This window comes from Peromyscus leucopus, chromosome 4 (assembly GCF_004664715.2).
Source record: "Peromyscus leucopus breed LL Stock chromosome 4, UCI_PerLeu_2.1, whole genome shotgun sequence".
NCBI classification, from domain to species: domain Eukaryota; kingdom Metazoa; phylum Chordata; class Mammalia; order Rodentia; family Cricetidae; genus Peromyscus; species Peromyscus leucopus.
The window spans coordinates 74,744,730-74,770,931 of record NC_051066.1 but is presented as its reverse complement, the minus strand read 5'-3'; positions in this window follow the sequence as shown (position 1 = coordinate 74,770,931).

Sequence of the window (26,202 nt, the reverse complement as noted above, 5' to 3'; positions counted from 1 at the left end):
TGGTCTGCTTTATGACTGAAATCATCCTCCTTTCTTTGAACTCTTTCTTTAATAAAGCAGAAGAAGCCTTTTTTAATCTAAATGAATCTAATGGAAAAAATAATTAGACTGAAGTTTTCTTTCTTACCTGAATGACAATATTGGGGTTGAAAATAATCATGACATAACTAAAATTTGATACATAATAAAAAAATAAAATCTTACACAAGTAAATTCTGAATATATAAAGAAAGTAAACCTTCTCTGGGTCAATATTGCAAAAATCATGTTCATGCAACCAAAGACAATGAAATATTTTCTTTTGATCCAGCTCTTTTCTGAAGCAGATATTGCCAGGATAAAAGAAATTATATTCTGAATAGGGTGGTGTGGGGCTACAAACACTACTAACATTACAACATTGGTGATAGTCATGGTATATTTAAAATACTTATGATAGGAGTTGAAGAGATAGTTCAAGGGTTAAGAGAAGGGTTTTCTACAAAGCTATACCTTCACAAATGGTCTGGGAAGACAATGTAAATTTTATAGAGATAATTTGTCCTTGTGGTAACTCAAAGATGAATAGATATATTGTTTTCTCACAAAACTCAGTGTAAAACATTCATTAAAGTGATTGTCTTTACTTAACCGTCTGAAAAGACCATCACAACCATGCTATACTTTTCCCTACTATTTTGTTTTATAAATAACATGAAAGTTTTATTTATTCTCCCTCACTGTGACTAAATTCCTTATAGGAATAACTTAAGGAAGAAGTATTTATTGGTTTGTGGTTTGGGAGGATATGGTCCATCGTGGCATGGAAATCATAGCAACAGGCAGCTTCACGGTTGCTGGAGAATGTGGCAGAAACTCTTCACCTACTCATGTCTTGGTGGAACAGAAAGTCAAAACAGGGTGGGAAGCAGATTTGAAATAAATCTCAAAGTTTAATTCCTTAGAGATCTATTCCTTTAGCTAGGTTTCAGCTGAGACCAAATGCTTAAATAAATGAGATTTAACAGAAATTTCATACTCAAACCCCGACAAAAATCAATAATTGGAAATATCAGATTGGCAAATAAGCTGAATTATTTTATTTGTTTCTTTACAGGAAGAATTTGTATTCTTTCATCCTGTTCCCTAAATATCAGGCTCCAGGGGTAGTATTGAAGAAAGTACTACTACTATTCAATCTTTGATTGATTGTCACAGTAAAATAAAACTAAAGGCCTCCTGAAGCATTGAAAAAAACAAATAAGTGAATGAAAGAGTTAATGAATGAGAGTTAAACCAAAACTTTCAAGAAAATTACAGCAGAAAGTTGGCTGTATGTAGTACAAAGCAAAATGCAATACATGGAGAAACAATACTTACATTTAATGTATGCAAAATTAATCAAATATTTGGCACAAAGTTTGTTATTACATCAGTATTTTGACTAAGAAATGGTAAGTTTTTATGATATGAATTTAATTCTGAATGGTTCCTATTTTAGACCAAGCAAGAAATCAATAATAAGGAAGAAACACCTTAGGGGTAGAAACAAAATTTCACAACTAAATGAAAAGAGAAAGAAAAGCAATTTTTACTCTATATATGGAAACCATATTTCAGAATAATGAAAGAGTAAGGCAATCTTTTGCATAGATATATTCATTAAAGCCTATAAAGTTTTACATAGGGAAAAAAGCCTAGAAGGCCGAGTTATATTTTGTGTTTGTTATTTTTAAATCATTATATAGTTCTTTAATTGAGAATTATAAGTTATTTGCAATTTTCTTAATAATTTCTACTTTTTGTAAACTACATACTTTGTATTTATGGGAAATAAATATTAGGGAGCATCTCTTGAATGCACCTCTTTCAGTGGATGTTAAAATTTTAAGTAAACTGAATATTATGTATGTTGGATTCTGTAAAAAAACAAGCAAAGAAGCAAACAAAAACTAACAAAACAACACAAAAACGTCAAATCACAATATATCTTTCTTTTTTATTAAAAATCTAGAAGGAATATCTGAAATATTATGGAATAGGATGGTCCATATTTAATTCCAGGGCCAGGTAGTTTTAGTGCAGAATTCTACCAGTATTTCAAAGGAGAGCTAATAGGAATACTCTGCAAATTATTCCATAAAATAGATATAGAAGGAACATCACCAATTTCTTTTTATGAGGCCACAGTCACCCTGATACCTAAATCACAAAAAGATTCAACAAAGAAAGGAAAATACAGGGCAATTTCCATCATGAACATTGATGTGAACATACTCATCAAAACACATGCTCAGCTATGTTCATAGCAACATTATTTGTAATAGCCAGAACCTGAAGACAATCTAAATGCCCCTCAACCAAAGAACGGATTCAGAAAATATGGTACATATACACAATGGAGTATACTCAGCAGTAAAAAAAATAAATAAATAACATCATGAAATTTGCAGGCAAATGGATGGAACTAGAAAATATCATCCTGAGTAAGGTAACCCAGACTCAGAAGAACAAACATGGTACTCACTCATAAGTGGATAGTAGATGTAAAGAAAAATATAACCAGACTACAACCCATAGCTCCAGAGAAGCTATCTAACAAGGAGGACCCAAAGAGGGATATATGGATCACCCTGGGAAGGGGAAATAGATGAGATCTCCATGAGTAAACTGGGGATGAGGAGAGTCAATGGAAGGTAGGGAATGGGGGATAAGAACATAAGGGAACAGGATGGTTGAGGTGGAACAAGGATGGAGTGGGAGAACAATGAAAGAAATACCATGATAGAGGGAGACATCATGGGGATATGGAGAAACCAGGTGCTAAGGGCGTTCCCAGGAATTCACAAGGATGATCACAGCTTAGACTACTAGCAATAGTGAAGAGGGTAACTGAACTGACTTACCCCAGTAATCATATTGGTGAATACCCTAACTGTCAACAAAGAGCCTTTCTACAGTAAGTGATGGAAGCAGATGCAGAGATCTACAGCCAAACACCAGGCTAAGTGCCAAGAGTCCAGTTAAAAAGAGAGAGAAGAGGAATTCTACAAGCAAGGAACATCAAGATTATGATGGGGAAACCAACAGAGACAACCAAATCAAACTAGTGGGAACTCATGAACTTTTGATCAACAACTATGGGAGACTCCACAGGGCTGGACTAGGCCCTCTGCATAAGCAAGAAAGTTTTGTAGCTTGATCTGCTTAAAGGGCCCCCTGGCAGTAGGATCAGGTGCATGAGCTTGTTTTTTGGAGCCCACTACCTATGGTGGGACACCTTGTACAGCCTCGGGGAAGGGGGAGGGTCTTAGATCTGCCTCTACTGAATATACCAGGCTCTGCTGACTCCCCATGGGAGGCCTTACCTTTTTATAGGAGGGAATGGGGTCTAGGTGGGCAAGGGAAAGCTGGAGGGGCAGGAGGAGGGAAGAGGGGGATCTGTGATTGGTATGTAAAAGGAATAAAACATTTCTTAATTTAAAAAAGATACATATGTTTGAGAGAGAGAAGAGAAAGGACACTCTTAAAAATTAAAACAATATATAAAAATATAAGCCATGTAAAGATGGAAATTACACAGAGTCTGGACTTTTAACTGGAAAGAGTCATTTGATTGTAAAGGTTGATGAGTTTCATATATATATATATATATATATATATATATATATATAAAATTTATCTTGACGTCAAACTAGGTCTAATGATATATTGCTTTGGAAAGAAGCCTCTGTTTTTGCTTCAACAGGAAGGTGAAGGGCATCGAAGAAACTCCATATGGAGTTTGCTTTCTTTATGACAAAAGTTAGCCACTTGAGCTGGGTGGTGGTGGTGGTGCACACCTTTATTCCAGCACTTAGGAGACAGAGCCAGATGGATCTCTGTGAGTTCGAGGGCCAGCCTAGTCTACTGAGTGAGATTCAGGACAGGCACCAAAACTACACAGAGAAATCTTATTTGGGCAAGAAACTGCTCTTGCCTGGACTGCTTGACAGTATGTTTTATAAACTAGACATGCAGGACCCATAGGAAAGTGACCACTGAACTTTTCAAGGTGAGATGATCCTTCAACCTCCTGCTTCACAGAAGGAAGTGCCAGACATTCTATAGGATATGGGGAGAAGTGTAGATGTAACCAACCATCTTATTAAATAAGAAACACAGAACCAATGTAAAAGCCAAGAGGTCAGAGCTCAGAGCTAAAATCTTACCTCCTGTGGTGCTCCTACCTCTGCCAAAGAGAGCTACTTCCTGTGTGTATGTCTTTAAATAGTCTTTCTGTTCATTCCTTTTCATTGGTTGTAAACCCAAACACATGACTGCCTCGTCACTGTCTGTTAAGTATAGCCCTCCAGGTCTTTAAGGCGTATGTCTCCAATGCTGGCTGTATCCCTGAACAAACAGAGATCTATGGGATTAAAGGCATGTGCCACCACCGCCACGCTCTTTCTATGGCTCTAATAGCTCTGACCCCTGGGCAACTTTATTTATTAACATACAATTAAAATCACATTTCAGTACTGATGAACTTTGTCAGAGTGGGAGGAACAGTCCTTAAAATTTCCTGCTTCACTGAAAGCTATGCCAGAGCCTATAGGCCTGTAGGCTGAAGATACATGCTCCAACATTACAGAGGAACTTTGGATGACTGTCCAGGCAGCCAGGTGTCTCAGTCATTTCTAGAATTATCGAAGTTACTTGCAATGTGCTTCCTGTTTACTTAGGTAATATTGTATCATTCTATATCTTTGATATAGTTGAAGACTAGTTATAATTATTTTTCCTTGGTTATGATAAAAAATAAATTAGATATGAAACTTTAGACTCACAAATACAGAATAGATGATAGAATATTTTCTTTAATTTTGACAAATACAAACAGACTAGATACTGTAAGTGTAATTCTTGCGTGATAACTTTTATTATATGTAATTTTACTATGTTAAAGTTAAAACATTTCTTTTTGATTAGACAGAAAAGAGGAAATTCTGTAGGATATCTTTCTGTATGCTGTGAATATGTGTTGTTCTGATTGGTTGATAAATAAAGCTGTTTGGCCAGTGATATGGCAGAATGCGGTTAGGTGGTACCTCCCAACTGGAGAGACAGAAGAAGGAGGAAGGAGAGTGGGGAAGATGCCAGCCTGCTGCCCAAGGAGCAAGAACATGCCAGCATACAGGTAACACCATGACCATGTGGGAACATACAGATTAATAGAAATGGGTTAATTTGTAGGAGCTAGCTAACAAGAAGCCTGACCCTTAGGCCATACAGTTTGTAAATTAAAAAAACAAGTCACTAGCAGTCATGTATAAAGGAAAAATGATCTAAGAAAGAAGTCATGGAAACAACACTCTTCAAAATAGCCACAAATAGCATAAATATGAAAGTCCACCATGAAAAGAACTTCAAGTTTTTCAAGAAAGAAATTAGAGAAGATATCAGAAGGTGGAATGATCTCCCTTGCTTATGCATTGGTAGAATCAACATATTAAAAATGACCAACTTACCAAAGCAATCCATAGATTCAACACAATCTTCATCAAGATATCAACAAACTTCTTTAGAGATCTACAAATATCAATACTCAACATCATATGGTAAAATGAAAAAAAAAAAAAAACCCAGGATAGCTAAAACGATCCTGTACAATAAAAGAACTTCTGGTGGTATCACCATCCCTGATTTAAGTTCAACTATAGAACTTTAGTAATAAAAACTACATGGTATTGGCATAAAAACAGGTTGATGAATGGAATTTAATCAAAAAAATGCAGATATAAATCTACACTGCTATGAACACCTGATTTTCTTTTTTTTTTAATGTTACAGTGCAATATAGTGTTGTCAGAATGCATCAATATGATGTTACAGTATGGTATTGTGATGTCAGAATGCATCACAATGATGTACATATTTCATTGCAACTTGATGTGCCATATTTGGTTGATATTCATAGGAGGTCTGCCCTTTCCTGAAGAGAAACAGAGGATTGGATAGGAGAGTCATAAGGGAGGTGGCAGGGAGGGATTGGGATGAAAGGGAGGAAGTGAAATTACAGTTGGGACGTAGAAAATGATTTAAATGTTTTTCTCAATAAAAATACTTTGAACAAAGAATCTATAAGTAATGTCTGAAATATTGTGGAATAAGATGATCCATATCTCATGCCAATTTAGAAACATCAGTTTGAATGAAGAGATATCACATTCATGAAAATGTCTTCAGACATGCCAAGGAACTAAGATATGTGATAACATTAGTTGGATATAGTATAGATAACAGAAGACACACTGAAGAGACTAGGGAGGGCAGTTTTCCACTTCCCACATCTCAACTCTCTCAGGTCCAGAAACAGTGGACTATGCCTTGGACCCCAACAGTGGACCTAGAGGAATTAGAGAAATTGTATTCTACATGAATTATTTATCAATAAAATTTTATTTTAAAAATGTAAGAAAGAAAGAAAGAAAGAAAGGATTTTGATGTGGAGGCAGAAAACTTTGATCTTTTACTGTCATTTAGGAAAAGAATACTCTGTTTAGAAATACATTAAAAATCAAAATTCAATTTTTGTTCATAAAGGGTCAGGGATCCCATGGTGCAGAGGTTAGGTTGGGGTGGGGAGGAGTGGAAGGAGGGGGAATTGTGGTCAGGATGTAAAATAAGTGAAAAAAAATAATGAACAAAAATCAATCAATCATCAATCAATCAATCAATTAATCATACTGTGGTGATATATTGTATACCCCAATAAAGCTTTCCTGGAGATCAGAGGACAAAGCCAGGCACTATATTAAACATAGAAGTCAGGCAGTGGTAGCACACACCTTTTATCCTAGCATTTGTGAGGCAGAGATCCATCTGGATCTCTGTGAGTTCAAGGCCACACAGGGAACACAGCCAGGTGTGGTGGCACACAACCTTTAATCCCAGCACTAGAAAGTAAGTAAGACGACAGGGCATAGAAAGATATACAAAGTGTGAGTAAACAGGGAGTCTCTCTCTCTCTCTTGAGGCTGAGGATTTCGTAGAGATAAGAACATGGCTGGCTTGTTCCGTTTCTCTGATCTTTCAGCCTTCACTCCAATATCTGGCTCTGTTGTTTTTTATTATTATTATTAATAAGGCCATTTAACAAATTGTGTTACATAAATCAAACCTCAAGTCTATGAGGTTGCTCAGTGGACAAAGGTACTATGGGCAAGCCTGCCAACTTACTTGAATTCCCTAGACCTACAAGGTAGAAGAAAAGAAAAGAGCTGACTCAGTCAAGGTGTTCTTTTACTGTCCTTTAAGACAGAAAACTAAATACAATTTTCTTAATTCTTTGAGAGACATCAGAAAAAAAAAACCTTATTTTATTAATTATATCTAGTAAATTTCTGTGCAATAATTCATTATGCAAATGTAAATAAAACAAATAGAACCATTTCTCAAGTATGTTTACATTTGTCAACTTTGACTTTCCACATACATATATGGCATGGCTTACTTCTGGTCTTAATGTTCAGAATGGACTTTAGGAACCAAATTTAGTCTTGTAAGCTGTAATATTTTCATATAATCATTCATTTCTTTATCAGTGTTTCAGTGGCCCAACCTCATTGTTTTTTATTGCTTGTATCCATATTGTTGTTTTGCACATCTTAACCATATTTATTCATACACTTATGTATTTAATATTTTGGCTTTTTGAGAATAAATGTTGCTGTGTGTCTTAGGTTTTTATGGCTATGATAAAACAACATGACCAAAACAACTTAGAGAAGAAAGGGTTTATTTCAGTGTACAACTCTAATGTCATAGTCTATCACTGAGGGAAGTCAGGGTGAGAAGTCAGTAGGGTAGGAACCTGAGTGAATGAGCTGATGTAGAGTCCTGGAGGAGTGTTGCTTGCTGCCATACATGGCTTGCTAAGCCTGCCTTCTTAAACCATTCATGATCACCTGTCCAGAGGTGGCAACACCTTATGTGAGATGGTCCCTTCTACATCAATCATCAATAAAGAAAATGCACCATGGGGCTTTTCCACAGCCTAGTCTGGTGATAAATTTTTCAACTGAGGTTTCTTTATTGCAAATGGCTATAGCTTTTGTCAAGTTGACATAAAACTAGCCAGCATTTCTTTACTTCTTGCCAGGCTTGAACTGTTGCTCTGTCCTCAGTTACAGGAGAACTGAGATTATAGGCACAGACTATTACATCCAGTTTTCAGGCATCATTTCTCTGATCTAATGCCAGTTTATAAAAAAGAAACCTCTGAGTAGCCTGCACGTTCAGTTCTTTGGTTTGGCTTAATCCCAAACTTCACCTGATATTCAGTCAGGGCTTGATTTTATTTGGTGCTTGACATTAAGTTCACACTAAAGCTATGAAAAGCAAATCCTTGAAATAATGTCTTTTGTAGTATTTGGGGGATTGTATGGAATTTTTATATCTGGACTATTGACTATTTTGTTGAACTTCACCTTGACTGTGGCCTTCCTTGAGCAGTTTCAAAAGCTGTAAATTTCAGTACTGAGTCAGAACGATTTTTTAAAAGCCTTTAATTAGTATACACTTGTTTTCTTTATGAATTTAAATCATGCTTTATCTAGATAGAGGGATTTAGAATGTCATGGAATTCAAGTGATTTATAAAGAAAACAAAAGTCTTATTTTAAAACTGACAACTAGGATATTTAAAATTCTACTTGCCCTTCAATTAACAAAAAAATAAAACATAAAACTACACATGAAACATGAATACTCTAAAAGTCCAAACTTTAATCAGTGAGATTGCTCAGTGGGGGAAAATTACTTCCTGCCAAGCCTGACAACCTAATTTAACCCCCTAGATGCACAAGGTTGAAGGAAAGAACTGACTCTCTCAAGTTGTTCTTTGATCTACAGATGAATTGCATGATATGTGCCTGCACACACATGCACATAAACACATACAAAAGAAAGAAATGTAATACAAAAATTATCTATTTTAGATATATTCAATATTTAAATCTTTGTTTGAATTTCAAGGCAGACATATTTTAGATGTCTAAGATATCCAAAACAGTAATCCAAGAGAATTTAAAAAAAAAATTGATAAAAGTGTTTGATATGGTGTTGACACACTCAAACACCAAGGATCTGACCACTTGTCTTATAATATTGAGACTAAATGTTCGTTTATATAATGCATATATGGTACATTTATGACAAAATTATAAGTGAAATACTGTGATTTTCCTTTTCTGTCTTTTTTTCTCTTGGTCCTAAGTGGTTCTTGTTCTATGACTCAGGCCTGGGATCCTTCTTGATTCTGAAATGCTGAGTTTAAAACATGGAGTCTCAAGCCAGTACTTATAAATGTCCACAAAACTTATTCATAGAAGCTTGTAGGTCCCTAGGATAGTCCACATAGAAAAGAAATTATCAGGAGTAATTTCAGTGAATGATTTGTTTTAATTTTCTTTTATGTGTGTTAAATTATAAACTTTATTCACTGACATAACACAGATAATACTTGTAATTCTCATATTTTACACAGAGAATTGATTTAAAAATAAAACTTTTACTTCTGCATCTTTAAATTTTCAATTTATCCCATCATGTTACTTAGCAACTGGGTCTGAGCACCTTTATGGCTCAATTCATTTGTCTTGTAGTGATAATTTATGCACCCTCCTAAAGCACAGTAAATGTACTTCCTAGTCTATTCTGCTAATGTGGAGTCACTCCAGTTTTCTTCACCTCTTATATAACCAATAGTTGATTTGATTCTTCATCAGAATAATTATAATGGAAATATGATGAATCAAATAACATACCCTAATCAGAAGAGTCTTGAGATTTGTGTGTACTGACTGTGCACTGCACATACCTGCAAAGATGGCTGAGTAATAAAAACAGCCCTCTTCCATCAAAACTCAGTAAACATTTGGCTCATAAAATAATAAAAGGATGAGGCATAATAACTGCAAATGGGATTATCTTTCTATTAGTCATTGTTGTAAAACATGAAAGCACACAGAAAATGAGTATTTCAGTTTTATTTGAACTAATGTAATTTATGGTATAAAGCTCTGTCAAGAGAAAATGGGAGGTTAAAATTGATTTTGTGATCTTTATTCAAGGATTTATTTTAATGTGATATATATATATATATATATTTACCGCTTTTAAATGACAAACTGTGGATTTGACCCTGCATGATTACGGCCAAGCTTCTAGTTTAAATTTCACTTACTGTAACTTTTTTTTGTGCAACATTATTTCTTATCTTTATGAGTTGGATTGTCTAATACAAAGAGAGTACTTGCTAATGGAATATATTAAATTAAGAGCATTTATTAACATTAAGCTGATGAGTCAGAAATGTAACAGGGAAATGGTCTCAGAAACTTTCTAATATGTTAAATGGCTGTTTCCAAGGACATACATAAAGGAGCAAAAATTTACCTATGCAAATTCTGTAAGCAACACTTCACCTCTTGAAGCTTAATTTTCCCATTTGTTAAATAGGAAAAAATATATCTGTGACCCAGAAACAAATGGAACAACATAACTAGCAATTGTCCAAGAGAAAGAGCATATAAGTTGAACAAACAAACCCTACAAGTGATGATAGCAGTAATTATCATCACTAGATGATTGTCAAGCAGAGCATTGATAGCAACCACAGTATTTTGTATTGATGCTGAAATCATCTCTTTGCATAATTATTTATGATTATTGCATAATTTGCATATGACCCATGGAACAAAAATTAAAACCATTTGGCTAGGACTGTTTATTTTTAATAAATGAGTAATGAGATGAGTCATCTGTATACTGTATGATCTATCCAGGAAATTGTAATGGTGAAATACAAAGAAGATTCCTGATATCGGATTTCAATATTAAAGTTGCTACAAACCTTAATTGATATCAACCCTCATTTTGAAAACATTTGTTCAACAACAGCAGATGTGCTTCTCCACCAGTTAGTAGTTGCACTAATATTGCTGGTGGCTAATGTGTATGTAATGTATGCTATTTGCATAGAATTGGCTTGATTAACAAGACTTCATTAAAGCATAAGGTACTTTTTATGATTGCTTTTGTTAATAAATGAAAAAAATAATAAGATAAAGGACTTGGAAGCAATTTCCTCCAGGTCATTCAGTAACAAAGCAACTGACAAAGTGACTATAAACTTGAGAGTTTGGTTCTTATCCAATGAAGTTTTGTACCATGTGTTCTGAGAGTAGAGACTCTCTAAAGAAAACTAACAAAAACATATATGCATTTACTTTTTTAGATGGCCTCAGTAACAAATATTCATAATTTTGTGACAAAACTCTTATGCATTTATTATCTTACATCTATGTGAATCAGAAGTCCAGTACAGATCAAACCAGACTGAAGATGAGATGTTGTCAAGGCTAGGTTCTTCTCTGGAAGTTCTAGGAAAGCATGTGTTTCCTGGTTCATGTGGGTTTCGGCAGTTTTCTTTGATGTGGAAGTCAGTCTAATATCTCTAGTCCTTCATCACTTCTGTGAGACCAAAGGTGGAATCTACAGATATATGACCCATCACTGCACTCTGCTTCCAGCATCTCCAACCTTCAATAGGTGTTTACTTTCTCTCAGACTTCCATCTCAGATGTCTGACTATTCTGATAGAGTATGCTGAGAGGGTTTCCACTTTGAAGCATTCATGGGTTTAGATTTATCTCATTTGGAAAATTTAATCTAATCTCCTCATCTCAAGGGCAGTTTCTTGAATCACATCTGTAACTATCCTTGGCACATATGTGCATGTTCAAAGTATCTTGGCTGTAGGGATTGTACTTCTTGGAGTTCAATTCTGTTACTAGAATAAACTAAAAAAGCCTGCTTCAAAGCATGACATTGGGTTTTCTTAAATTGGGCATTATTGATAAAGGAAACTTCAGCAAAGAAATAATTGGAAAATATACATTTAATTAGTCTATAATTTCTCCTCCCTTCCCCCTTGTTATGGAGTACAAAATGAAACAGTGGAGAAAGAAAGAAACATTTTCAAAATGGCATAGAATGCATGGGTATAGAGCCCTAAGTTTATGAGAATTGTTTAAAATTTAAAACAAAAAGAAAGAATATCTGTCCTTGAAAGTTGTTTCCAACTAATCAAGTCAATGTGTAGGAAGAAAAAATGTTACCATAAATAGATTTAGAGACTTTTTTACTTGGGTTCTGAATTTCAGGAGATATATTACTTGACTATGAACCTTTGGTCTCCTTTCTTCTCCCTCTCTACCTCTGTTCCTCCCATCTCTTCTTACTGTTCTGAATACTGCTCCTTTTACCTTTGGCCAGTATTTACCCTGAGTAAGCAATCTAAAAATATATAAAACATTGGGAAAGTCTAAAGAAAATTGATCACTCCTACATCTTTTTCCCCAACCCAAGACTCATGTAACACAAGATAAATGGAACCAGCAACATTATCCATCAAACATTAGCAGGTAGAAGTTGATTTTGATGTCACTCAGTGTAGATGTACACAACATTAAGACTCTGTTCTCAACATGGTATCTACTGCCAAGGTCACCCTGCTTTTTTTTTTTTAACCCCTGGGGTGGCTTTGTATTCTGAGGAACAGCTGGAGCCCATGCTAAAAATCTATTTATAGGGAGAATTATATATTTCATCGTTCTCAAGTCATGTCAGTCATTTTAAGGTACTTTGAATATAAAGACGTGAATTGCTTACGGTTTATAGTTTAAAATAAGGGATTTTTGGAAACTGCTTTAATCTAATAATACCTGTTTTTTTCTAAGCTGGCAATTTGGTAGCATGGTAGAACTTAACATTCCTTTTGTAAATACAGAGCTAGAGAGAGAGGAGAGAGGAGAGAAGAATATGACATACATTCAGTCTTTTTTGTAGATAACTCTCATGTCCTTGAGTATGAAAATACAATTCAATACTGTATTTCATTCAATAATAAACAGAATACAGGCTATCTTCAGAGATTTGGTTTCCAGATGGAAAATGAATCACTTGCACAATGAACCTTGGGAAAGGAATATTAATGACTCCAATGGTCACAAATTTGATTTAAATACTTAAGACTTAGTGGAACATAACACCGAACTTTAAGTTAGTATCATACGATCAGCTTTCTTTTGCAATCAGGCTTCAGGCAAGAAGATTTGAAAAACATCAGTGAGAACTTTGTGTTATATATCTCAGTGTGAAATACTGCTTCTGAGTTTAAAAAAACACATATGAATATAAGATGTTTTCATGATTGATATTACCATGCAGTACAATTAATACCAAACCTTTTCCCCCTAAGTTCACCACATAAGTTTCAATATCTGAAAAATAGGTTTCAATCTTATTTGTCAAGTTAGATATTTATTCATAATTATGATAGAAAAGCAAACTTCATTGTTGCTAAACCAAAATTGCTAAGAGGCAATACAATTCTATCCTAAGCGCCAGATCTTTGGTCTCATCTTCATTATCCTATTTGAACATTGATAATCATGGGTAGATATAAATTCTTGGTATCATGACTAAATTCTAAGGAATTTACTTTTTTAATTTAAAATTTTTATAATTAATATTTCATAAAGTGTTTTATCATATTCACCCTCCATCACATTCTCTATGCACTCCCTAATCCTCTGGAACTTCTTTTTCCAAAATAACTTTCCTCCTCCAATTTTCATGTTTCATTTTTAATGACCCATTGAGTTTAATTGGGCTGTGAACATGAGCATTGATACAAGGTTATTCACTGGAATGCGGACAACTTTCCAATGGCAATGCCACTGAGGACAAATGAATTCTATTTCCCAGCAGCCATTAACTGTCAGTAACCTCAGGATGTCCATTGGGAATACTGGAATGGATGTGTGTTGTACAGTTAACCATAGCACGTATAAGGCCATACATGCAATGACCATGCCATATTCAGAACTGCACAGCACTCCTCACCATCCTCTGGCTCCTGCATTGTCTTCTGTGCCCTTCTAAGAAGTTCACTGAGCTTTGAAGAGAATAAAAAAAAAAGTTGTCTTGTTTAGGGACAAGAACACAACAGTTACTCATTCTTAACACTTGTGCTAGTCACGATTTTTTTTTTTTTTTGGTTTTTGCTTTTTTTTTCAATAAAATAATTTGAATAGAACAGATAGTGAGATAAAACATTCTTCTCAAAATATTCTTGATAGTCAAAAATGCTTGATTAAATTTTTGGTATTATTCAGCCTGAGAAGTTTCTATATTGCTTAATAAATAAGATGATAAACTAAAGAATAAGCCTGAGTATTTTAAATGCCTCTACTTTCTATTACTGTGTTACTTTAGTCAAGTCATTAAACTTCATTTACCTAGCCTCTTTCTTTATAACATTCTCCTGAGATGTAAGTTAATTCCCATGTTGAAAAAATCTTGGATCAGCCCACACTGATCAATAAATATGGCAAGCATTGTTGTGTATTAGTCTACTTCATTCACTATGAACAAAAACTTAGGTATGAACGATTGTTATATTCTGCCTTTTCAGAGGGCCTGGTTGAGCATGGCAGGAAAGATGTGGTGGGGCAGAGACTTCCACCTCTGTAGACCAGAAGAAGGGAAAATGATGCCTATACTGCAGAACTTTTTCATTTGATTCCTTTTTATTTCATCCAGATTCCCAGTGTATAGGATGAGATCACCCACATTCATACAGGTATCTCACCCTGTCATCTCTACAAGGGCCCTCACACACATGCCGCAGATAGCTTTGCTACTTCTGATGCTCTGTCATCCATTTAACTGCACTGGCAGTGGAAAAAAAAAAAAAAAGAAACATCATGTGTTGATCCATGTTCATTTCTGTCTAAAGCAGTGGTTCTCAACCTTCTGAATACTGTGACCCTTCTATATAATTCTTCATATTGTGGTGACCCCAACTGTAAAATTATTTTCATTGCTACTTCATAACTGTAATTTTGCTGCTCTTATGAATCAAAATGGAAATAATATCTGTGTTTTCTGATGGTCTTAGGCAACCCCTCGGAAAAGATTGTTCCACCCCCACAGGGCTCACAACTCACAAGTTGAGATATCACTGGAATAAAGGATGATGGCTTTCAACTTTATGGCCAGAAATGTTTCATTGTCCCCATTTCTATCATCTCCTTACTTGTAGCTGGAGTTTTCTCCAGTCCTGCCTGGCCCATGGTCAGGACAAATCTCTCTCACCCGCCAGTCCCACAGTGAATCAAACCCAACCAAGTAAACACACAGAGACTTATATTGTTTACAAACTATATGGCCATGGCAGGCTTCTTGTTATCTAGTTCTTTTATCTTAAATTAACCCATTTCTATTCATCTATAAGTTTCCACATGGCTCATGGCTTACTGGTATCTTACATCTTGCTTGTCATGGCAGTGGCTGGCAGCGTCTCTCTGCCTCAGCCTTCCACTTTCCAGAATTTTTTTTCTCTTCTGTTCTGCCTATACTTTTTGCATGGCTACTGGCCAATCAGTGTTTTATTTATTAACCAATTAGAGCAACACATTTAACACAGAGAATATCCCACAGCACTTACTAATAAAATAAGTGAAGAAACTAACATCACATTATGGTGCTAATTCTAATTATAGTAAAAATACAGATATATGTGGTCTCTAACCTGGAAAAGGGAAACAGAATCAGACAAAGTTATATAGTAAAATTTCTGTAAAACCACATCAATCATCAACACATGGATTTGATCTCTATCAAATGCAACACATTATACAACAAATTAAGTTAAACAATTAACCAGAAAATTCTTCTATTTTTTTATTAATAAAATAACTATAATTTTTCAAGCTGAATTTGGGATCATCAAGGAAATTCAGGAAAAATAGAATTCTTAAAATTTTGTTTTTGTCTCTTTACCAGGAATTCTATTAACACCTGTCAGAAAATATTTTGTTGTATTTTTAAAGTAATTTAAAAGAGAATTTTTGAAATATGCTGGGAGCCATCCCAGCTGTGGATGGGTCCTGCAGAGGGTGTAAGGAGTCAGTGGGGAAGGAAGTGAGCCAGGGCATGGTGGTCAGGAGAATTTTGCAGCCTGACTAACTAGCAGCCAGAATATATATACAGAAATTAGTTAGCAGAGATAGATTCATGATGCTCCAAAAATATAGATCATATCATTTTTTGTTTTGAACATGAGTTTTGCTTCCTTTTGCTCATCTTTTAGTCATCATTAATAAACTGTGACAGAACAGAGTTATGTCCAATCATTTTCCCTCAGGTTTTAACATCATTAATAAACAGAGTTATTATTCTTACTCATTAACCCCATAACCCAATTTTTGAGAATCTAGAGGCATGACATGACAGCCTGTTCTCAAGCTGGTTGCTTTGGTTGCTTCAAGGACACTAGACCAAAACAAAATCTTCAACCACCCTGGGCATTTTGCCATGTCTCAAGCAATGTATTATATTAACTCTTAGTGGTCAGAGTGCCCAGGAAAAATCCTCAGGCTAAAGCTGCTGCAGTTACTATTCAAATTCTGGCATAATACAATCAATGTTCACATTTACATCTTTATAGAATTTGCCTATACGTCTAGTCCTGACATTCTGTTGTTCCTTGGTCATACGACATTATAGTGGCTCTACATGAGCTAACTACTAAGAGAGGGATGTCCTAATGCCTCACATCTTTCTACTCCCTTCTTTGCTTATCAATATGTCTCTGTGTAGGGCAGAGCTGTATGCCACATAATTTTCTCAGTGTACAGTGGGAAGAGCCTTGTAATCTGAACTGTGGCCAACTCCTCTAGCCCACCAGCTCTTGTTGACCATTTTGAATTTACTTTGTTTTGAATATCTTGTTCCAGTGTAAGTACAGGGACAGATGTTTCAAGAATGTTTCATAGCTTCATTAAAAGACCTCTGGCTTCTTTATGTGTCACAACCTCCAAGGTTTAAGGAAGACCTTTAAGTAGATAAGGATATCTCCCTAAAACTGCATGGTGGAGAGGGGGAAAGTATGTTCAGGACTTTTCTGGGTAAGCTTAGAAGCAGCATTCCTTGGAGAAGGTATAAATGTTTCATAAGGAATTTTTCATCAATCCAATATCCTCAAATTGTTCAAATATTAAAAGTGCCCCAAGTATATAAGAGGTGGAGATGAAAACCAAACACGACAAGGCAGCCATCAGGTTGCTCAGCTTTGCTGGATCTTTGTCAAGCAGCTTTGCTGGCTTTATGAATTCTGCCATTACATTCAGATATGCTTGTGCCATAAATACATATTTTCAAGTTTGGTGTCACTCACTTAGATCATGAAACCCATGTCTCTCCCTGAAGTCATCCAATTTTTAGTATAAAAGGATGTATCTGTGTCTGTACTTGATGATTATGCTAGTTGTTACACTATTTGGATATTGATCACAATTTTATGCCAGGCAGTAGAAGCACTATTTATCAACTATAAAAATGAATAAAAAAAAGAAAAATGAAAAAGAGATGCAGATGTAGTCCATTAATTCCAATAGATGCTTTCTATGTTAGCTGAAATATTTAAGGAAGTTCAAGCATATGGCAGACATAAAGTAGCAAGAAAACATTTTTATTACTTCTGATTTTTCTGAAATAAAACAGTATGTATGTTGTCAATATATAAACAAAGGCTAGCTGGTGGCCTCCCAGATGCTGATATTTCAGGTACATGACCCCATGCCAGAGTTAGTTTTGAAATTCTAAAAATGAACAGTTCTTTAGGAAAAATGAATAAGTTTGGAGACAGGCTGGGATCTGAGAGTGTTAAGACAAAGATAATTGCAAAAAAAAAAAATTATGACTTACCAGAAGGGTGGTGACATTTGCTAGTGCTTCAGGACCATAAATAAAAGAGTTTTTTTTAAAAAATTGCTGCTAAGGTGTTTTGGATCTGGAAATGCTTGCAGAGGCTTCTTTCAATAGCATTAGACAAAGCAACAGCAGAAGCATGTGAAATGATTAATATCTCAAGTGGAAGTCAATAGATACTTGCTTTGTAGGATCAAGGACAACACACTTTGGGTCAGTGGGAGTCAGAAGCTCCTGGTCAGCGAGATGACAGAGAGTGAGGTTAAAGTAGAAATCCTCTGGAATTTGATTAAAAATTGAGCTTAAATATGAGGAATCTCAACTACAACCCTATCAGAGTTTTAGTAAGAATAGAGTGGAGAACTTATACAAACTGTTCATCACAAGAAAAATAAAATAAGGAAGAAAAGAAAAAAATGATTCCATACATTAGCCCAAGCAATAAAATTTCTTAAACTACTACAGATACCATTAAAAAAATTGGTATGCAATTAAAATACACTATTTAGTTATTGTTTGCAGACATGTAAGACATGAATGAATAAAGAGGGTTTATTTTATATAGAACACTGTACTACACATTATAAATGACTGTAGTTTATATAGCTTTATACTGTATATATCATACATATGATATATGTATTATGCATATCATATATATAATGTATTCTATTATATATGAATATATACTTTCTGGCGCCCAACGTTCATGTTACGAATTCACGAAAAAGTGCCGGTTGTGGTGGCACACGCCAGTAGGATTTGCTGAAGGAGACAGAAGCAGGAGGATCCCGAGTTTGAGGCCGGCCTAGGAGGCTTGGGAGAAGCTTTGGCCAGGACTGAACCACAAACAGTGGTGGGACCATGGAAACAGTGGCTACTGCTCCATGTTGCCAGCTCCTTCTCATCATGATGGTGACTGCGGTGATGCTGCTACCTGGGACGAAGGGTTTACTGCTGCTGGTTCAGAGAAGAATTGCCAGGACTATCGTGTTACAAGAAAGCATCGGCAAAGGTCAGTTTGGAAAAGTTTGGCAAGACAAATGGTGGGGAAAAACTGCTGTGAAGATTTTCTGTTCTAGGGAAGAATGTTCATGGTTCCGAGAGAGAGACATTTATCAGACTGTGATTGCTCCAAACCACAGAGGAGGAAAAAAAAAAAAAAAAAAAAAAAAAAGTCTGCAGGAAACCATGACCATGCCTAACAGTGACTTTGAAATCTTCAAAAAGATGACAGGATCCTACAACGATGATTCCACATGGACTATGATAAAGCCATTAAGCCGATTAACACCATGGAAAAATCGACTTTGGACTACAAACTGATCAGAACAATTTCGAGAGGACTAGTTGAGATGATCCAGCCTGACAGACTACTCAAACAAGGACTTGAAACAAGCCCTGAACTTTCCTATTATGCAGAGACTGGACAAACGATAGAGGACTTGATGATTAACCCCAAAATTTTCTTTTCAAGATTCCCTAAAGATATCTTCACCCCTAGAAAGCAAAAAGAAAAAGAGAATATAGATATGAGATAGATCATTGAATCTACTCTGAGAAAAAAGATAAAGAAATAATAGGATAAATAGGTAGATCACTGAATCTACACTGAAGAAAAAGGGGAAGATATAAAAATGACAAAAGGTAGACTAATGAATCTATTATGAAAAGAAAAAAGAGAAAATATGGATATGATAAGATAAAAAGGGAGATTATGGAATCTACTTTTAAAAAGGAACTACTTGTTTTAAATAAGATAAGTAATGAAAATTTTTTGGCTTGAGTTTATCAGATGTTACTGGACTGGACATTGTTAATATATATAATGGAGTTTTTTTGTCTGGATCTGTCAAATGTTAATGGACTAGACATTGTTAATGTAATCTTGACTGTATATTGCATATACTTATTGAAGATAGTTTTTCTTGTATTAGTTATAAGCTTTTTTAATTTTAGACAAAAAGAGAGGAAATGTGGTAGTATTGTGTTCCCCAAAATATTGTGTACTCTAATAAATTTATCTGGGGTCAGAGAACAGACAGCCACTAGATACAAAGGCTAGAAAATGGTGGCACTCACACCTTTAATCCTAGCATTCCAGAGATAGAAATCCCTCTGGATCTCTGTGAGTTCAAGGCCACATTGGAAATAGCCAAGCATGGTGACACGCCTTTAATCCCAGAAAGCCAGCCTTTAATCCCAGGGAGTGGTGGTAGAAAGCAAAAAGATATATAAGGCGTGAGGACCAGAAACTAGGAGATTTTGGCTAGTTAAGCATTCAGGCTTTTGAGCAGTAATTCAGCTGAGACCCATTCCGGATGAGGACTCAGAAGCTTCCAGTCTGAGGGAACAGGACCAGCTGAGGAATTGGCAAGCTGAGATAGCTGTGGCTTTTTCTGTCTCTTTGATCTACCAGCATGGACCCCAATAACTGGCCTCGGGTTTGATTTTATTAATAAGAACTTTTAAGATTCCTGCTACATACTTTATATATTTTATAAATATGCATAAATATAAAATTATATATTATATTGTTATGTGTTATATATGATTATACATGACATTTAATTTAAATATAAAATATATAATTAATATATAGCAAATGTTTTTGATAAAATATATTGAATATATAATACATATTATATGTCATATATATCATATGTTGTTTATATGGCATATAATATGTTATAATATATCCATATGGCTTCAGAAGTTTCACAGTAAAGTGATTTCAAAATTTCAAGGATGAAATTGTTCATGTCATGACAGTGATAGTTAACAACATAGGAGGAGAAGATATAGTAGTAATTGGATGCCCTGATATCTAAGTACTCATGATCCCACCAAAGGAACAGGGCATAGTTTCAGACTTAATACCTTTAACATAGCAGAAACTTTTTTCTTTATTTTCATATTGTATACTTTAGGAAAAAAATAAAATGAATTAGTTATATTTGAAGTGGTAAATTTTTGTTTTCACTGACTGTCCAAGGATGTTTCCAAGATGAAACTGACATTGTGTGAAAGAATAGAGAGATTAGAAATAAGAAAAAAAATATTATACTTAGCATTTAGGTTACCATCTGAAGACAATAAAATCTCAGAGATTTTTTTTTTTTTTTTTTTTTGGTTTTGGTTTTTCGAGACAGGGTTTCTCTGTGCAGCTTTGCGCCTTTCCTGGAGCTCACTTGGTAGCCCAGGCTGGCCTCGAACTCACAGAGATCCGCCTGGCTCTGCCTCCCGAGTGCTGGGATTAAAGGCGTGTGCCACCAACTCCCGGCCAGAGATATTTTTATAAGCCCAGTTTAAATTGAGTGCAAAAGTATTTTAAATTTATAACTTGTTAATATTGAAAAAAAGTAAGAGTACAGGTCTTCATTATTTAATGAATGAGACCCAATTGTATCAGCCATACCTGTTTAGAGTGCTGTGTATGTCTAATGCTCCAATCTACCTGCTAAGGAATTTGTAATTGTCGAGGCAGAATTACAGCACCAGGCATTATCAAATATTTACAGTTAAAGAAACAAGCATAAAGAAAAAAATATTTACAGATAAAGAAAAGAATGTAAAGAAAAATAATTAATTAAGGAGCACTAATTTTAAAAGTTATTTCATTTGAGTCACAAAGCCTTTTCCTAAAATTAATGGTTTTAGATAACAATATTTCACAGAAGGGTTTTTGTACTTTTTACTGTAATGCACTTTTTACTACAAAAGAGGATTTATCAAATTTCAAGAACCTTTACCACAGCATCCTTGAGACATCTCTCAGATATCAACTTGGACATATTCATTCAACACGTTTAAAATGTATTGAGAGTTGACAACAATCTTAAAACAACCTGTTTTGTATCTCCTCCTAGTCTCCATCCATAAACATTTGAGTCTGTAGGAAGAATATTCCACATTATCAGAATCACAAAGATCTAAAGTCTCAGTCTTGTACTATTACACTTTCAATGGCAATCTTGTTAAAAACAAAAACAAAAACAAAAATCTCTTAAATAAGTGAGTCTGTCATATGCTCATTTGAAAACAGGTAGAGTATTAGATCTCTCAATATAAAGTAAATATATCCAAAATTCTACAAAGAATACTGCTGTGGGATGTTCTATATATTAAATGTATTGCTCTGATTGGTTAATAAATAAAATACTGATTGGCCAGTAGCCAGGCAGTAAGTATAGGCGGGACAAGGAGAGAGGAGAATTCTGGGAAGTGGAAGGCTGAGGCAGAGAGATGCTGCCAGCCACCGCCATGACAAGCAAGATGTAAGGTACCAGAAAGCCACAAGCCATATGATAACTTATAGACTAATAGACATGGGTTAATTTAAGATAGAATTAGATAGCAAGAAGCCTGCCATGGCCATACAGTTTATAAGTAATATAAGTCTCTGTGTGTTTTCTCAGTTGAGTCTGTGCAGCTGTGGGACTGGCGGATGAGAGAGATTTGTCCTGACTGTGGGCCAGGCAGGACTGGAGAAAACTCCATCTACAGGATACTTTTATAATGAAAATGTGTATTGTAAAATAAAATAAAATAAAATAAAATAAAATAAAATAAAATAAAAATAAATAAAAGTGAAGGATTCCACACACACACACACACACACAAAAAAAAGATTTACAGTCTTGTTAATTTCTTTGAAGGACCAAATGTTCATTTCCTTAATACAATATTATGCTTCAAGCCTTAGCCAGAAGAAAGACAAAAGGAGACAATAAAGAGGACACAAAAAAAAGAAAAGAAAAGAAAAGAAAATGTGGTATGAAGACTAACAAACACATCAGTAATACTTACAGATTTTCTTTTTTTTTTTTTCATTTTTTTAATTAAGAAATTTCCTACTCACCCTACATACCACCCACAGATCCCACCTCCTCCCTCCTCCCACCCCACAGCCCTCCCTCCCATGCCACCCGCATCCCCACATCCTCCAAATCAAGGTCACCTATGGGGAGTCAGCAGAGATGGGCACACCAAGATAGGCAGGTCCAAGATCCTCCCCGGCACCAAGGCTGCACAAGGTACCATATCATGGGTACCACCAGGCTCGCAAAAAGCCTGCCCATGCACCAGGGATGGATCCTGATCCCATCAACCCATCCCCACCCCCCTCCACCTGTGTCCCCCAAACATTTCGAGCTAAACAACTGTCTCCGGTATCCAGAGCGCCTAGTCCAGTCCCAAGGGTCTCCACAGCTACTAGTCTACAGTCCATGGGTCTCCGCCAGTGTCAACTCTGCCTGTCTTCCTGTCTGCCCATGGAATCTCTTCTCTCTCTCATCGACTGGATCCCGGAGCTCAGCCTGGCGCTGCGGATATAATCTGCTTCCTTCAGTCACTGGATAAAGGCTCTATGATGCCAGTTAGGGTATTCACTAGACCGGTCCCCAGAGTAGACCAGTCCAGGCACCCCCTCCCCTCTCCGTCACTGCCAGCAGTCCAAGTTTGGGTTATCCCTGTGGATTTCTGAGAGCTTCCCCAGCACCCTGCCTTTTCCCACTCCCAAGATGTCTTCATCTATCACTGGTATCTTCTTCCCTGCTCTCCCACTCCGTTCTGTATCTTTGTGCTCTTTGACTTTAAAAAGGAAAATATTTTCATTAAATGATACTAGAGTATGAGTTTTTCTGAAGGGGAAAAGTAATTTTTTTTTATTTTTGTTTTTTGAGACAGGGTTTCTCTCAATAACCCACTGGTTGTTCTTGAACTTGCATTCTAGTCCAGACTGACCTTGAACTTACAGAGATCTGCCTGTCTGCCTCCGAAGTGCTGGAATTAAAAACATGCACCACTACTGCCTGTCTGAAAATTAATTTTAATCCCTACTTCACATAATACATAAAAATCCAATTAAGATGAGTTGTATAGTTTCCTCTATTTCCTTGTTAGTGTTTTTGTCAACTTGACAAGTTCTCTAGTTATTTGAGAAGAACTCTGAATTGGGAAAATGTCTCTATAGCCTATAGGCAAGCCTGTTTGTTTGGTTTTTATTTTGAAGACAGGTTTTCTCTGTGTACCCCTGTCTGTCCAGGTACTTTTGCTCTCTAGACAAGGCTGGCCTTGTGTTCAGAGGTTCACCTGCCTTTGCCTCCAAAGTTCTCTGATTAAAGGCTTGCATCACCACCATCATTTTCTTTATCAATGACTGATGAGTGAAGAACCAGTACACAGTGGATGAAGAACAACACACCTAACCAACCAACCCTGGATAGGTGATACTGTGGGATAAACTTTTTGTACACTGTGAAGATATGTCTTTGCCAAGGCACCTTCTGATTGGTTTTATAAAGCTGAATGGCCAATAGCTAGGCAGGAGAGGATAGGTGGGACTATAGGAAAGAGAGAAAACTTTGGGGAGAGGCAGGAAGTCATTAGCCAGATTCACAGGAAGCAGGATGGACAAACAGTACAGAGATGAGGTAATGAACCTCATGAAAGAACATAGACTAAAAATATGGGTTAATTTAAATTATAAGAACCAGTTAGGAACAAGCTTAGGCTAAGGCTGAGCTTTTATAATTAGTAAGTCTTTGTGTCATTATTTGTGGGCTGGTTGTCCCAATAAAAAGAACTACTACATGGTGAGAGTTGTCCAAGGAAGCAGGCTGAGTAAGTCACAAGCAGCAAGCCCATAAGCAGCATTCCCCCATGGCTTTATTTACTGTTGACAGCATCTTGCCTTTAGCTCCTACTCTGATGTCCCTCAGAGATGAAATGTGGCCTGGGAGTGGTAAAATGGAGTACACTCTTTTCTGGACAAGTTACCTTTGGTCATTGTATGCTATCACAGCCATAGAAATTGCAAAAGCTCTGCAATTGCAAAGCTTATAGAGGATAACATAGAGCACATTGTCCATAGATTTTAGCTGCATGGAGTTAAATATATATGTCAAATAAGATTATGTCTCAACTTTGCAAATGAAAGTCCCATCTCTAAATTCTAAGGGAATTTAACTTTAAAATCTCAAGTTTTAACTTTTTACTTCCCTTTGGAATGTACATATGTATTTTCAAAGGCTAAATAAGCCAGTTGTTAGCTTTTAAGATTTGGGAATGATGCCTCTAAGACTTGGGAAGGAAATCTGTTTGAAATGTGATCAAAAAGGATAATAGAAGCCACCTGTCATTTTTTGGGGGGAAGGATAAGAATCTAATTTGATGGGTACCTACTTCCAGCTTTCAAAATAATTCTTGTCCTAAGAAATAGAAAATTTTTAAGATTTATTTGTATTATTTTAGATTATGGGTATGTATATTAGGGTATGAGCACATGAGTACAGGTGCCCATAGAGGTTGGAGAAGTTGGTTCCTGTAGTTGGTTGTTTTACTCTTACTCTTTGCTCTTTCTCAGCCTACCACCCAGCTCCCAAATAAATACAAAGTCTTATTTCTACTTATAAATGCCTGGCCTTAGCTTGGCATATTTCTAGCCATCTTTTCTGAACTTTAATTATCCTATCTACCTTTTGCCTCTGGTCTCACCCTTCTCTATATCTTTATATTTTTTCTTTACTTCTTAGTCCATGCCTCGCTGTGTAGCTGGGTGACTGGTCCATGTTGCCCTCTCTCCTTCTTTTCTTGTTCCTCAATCCCTTCTACCCAGATCTCTCCTATTTATTCTCTCTGTCTGCCAACCCTGCCTGTCCTTTCTTCTAACCAGCTATTGGCTGTTCAGCTCTTTATCAGACCAATAAGATGTTTTAGATAGGCAAAGTAACACAGCTTCACAGAGTTAAACAAATGTAGCATAAAAGAATGCACCACATCTTTGCATCATTAAACAAATATTCCACAACATAAAAGAATGTAACACATCTTAAACTAGTATTCCAAAACATTCCCTGTGGTTATATAGTTACAAGTGTTTTGTGGGCTACCCAACATGTATGCTGGGAATGGAACTCTGGTCCTTTGTAAGAGCACCACTTATTCTTAATCACTAAGCCATTGGAATTTTGTTTTTGTGTATTGAATTAACTTACATAGATGTCCACTATAAAGGTTACATGAATTTAGCATGATCTAAATGCAGCATGTTGGGGCTCTGACAGGAGAACTTCAAAATCTTCAGTTGAGCTGCATTAGGAGATAAAGCTGTCATGTATAGCATGACTGAAGGCTTAAAGAAAATGGGCCATGAAATCTCCCAAAAATACAGAAAACAAAGGGGGATTCTTAGTTTTATACATTTCCTAAGGGGGGTTGGCAAGCTTCATACTGCAAGTTTTAGGTGGCCTACATGATTTCTTGCATGGAGGCAGGCACTGAAGGAGCCACAATTTTATCATGCAGCTGAAAAATGGTGAGGGATTATAAATCTGCCTAGCAGGTTTCCTTTACACATCAGTGTCCCAGACAGAGCTGCAGCTGTAAGCTGCCTGATTTG